Raw genomic sequence first — 1,117 nt, forward strand, 5'->3', positions numbered from 1 at the left:
CTGTATCAGAAACAGTGTGGCCAGCAGGAGTAGGGAAGTGATCATCCCCCTGTACTCGGCACTGGTGAGGCCGCACCTCGAATACTGTGTTTGGTTTTGGGCCCCTCACTACAAGAAAGACATTGAGGTGCTGGAGCGTGTCCAGAGAAGGGCAACGAAGCTGGTGAAGGGTCTAGAGAACAAGTCTTAAGAGGAGTGGCTGAGTGAACTGGGGTTGTTTAGTCTGGAGGAAAGGAGGCTGAGGAGAGGCCTCATCCCTCTCTACAAGTGGGTGTCAGTCTCTTTTCCCAAGTAACTAGTGATAGGACAAGAGGAAACAGCCTCAAGTTGTGCCAGGGGAAGTTTAGATTCGATATTACAAAAAATTTCTTCACCGAAAGGGTTGTTAAGCATTGGAGCAGGCTGCCCAGGGAAGTGGTTGAGTCACCATCCCTGGAGGTATTTAAAAGACATGTAGACATGGCACTTAGGGACATGGCTTAGTGGTGGACTTGGCAGTGTTAGGTTAACGGTTGGATTCGGTAATCTTAAGGGTCTTTTCCAACCTAAACATGGTTTAGTGGGCATGGTGGTGTTGGGTTGACGGTTGGACTCGATGACCTTAGAGGTCTTTTCCAACCTTAATGATTCTAGGATTCTAAATGATTCTGAAATGGGTAGAGAAATGGTAAGGAGTCCAGGAAAAGGCTGCTGAGATTGTTGAGAGATTGGAGCACATGATGCCTGTGAGAGCTGGGCTGCTTTAGCCTGCTAAAGAGGAGGCTTAAAGGGTCATTTTACAATAGCTTACAATTAAATTAAAGGGAGTCAAAGTAGACAGAGCCAAACTTGTTTTGATAGTGGCAGAAAATATAATAAGGGGCCATAGCCACAGACTGTGGCTTGGAAGAGTCGGACTAGATATTAAGAAAGACATTTGCATTAAAAGTGTGAAGCAGCATTGGACAAAGGCCCACAGAGGTTCTGGAATCTCTAATCTTTCACCACGCAGCTAGGCAAAGTCATGGCTCACCTGATCTAATGTTGGTGACAGTGCTGCTTTGAGCAGCAGAAGGATGTACTAGATCACCTACAGAAGTCTCTTCTAACTAACATTTCTGATTTTGTGTTACTTCAG

The 1,117-nt window shown here is 45.8% G+C and overlaps 1 protein-coding gene across 1 annotated transcript in view; it reads right to left on the minus strand.

The window, feature by feature from the left end:
* LOC103924101 (golgin subfamily B member 1-like) overlaps positions 1-1,117 on the minus strand; it is a 53,773-nt gene that overhangs the window by 9,038 nt on the left and 43,618 nt on the right.

Source organism: Pygoscelis adeliae, unplaced genomic scaffold (genome assembly GCF_000699105.1).
Source record: "Pygoscelis adeliae isolate BGI_AS28 unplaced genomic scaffold, ASM69910v1 Scaffold649, whole genome shotgun sequence".
In the NCBI taxonomy this organism is placed as follows: Eukaryota; Metazoa; Chordata; class Aves; order Sphenisciformes; family Spheniscidae; genus Pygoscelis; species Pygoscelis adeliae.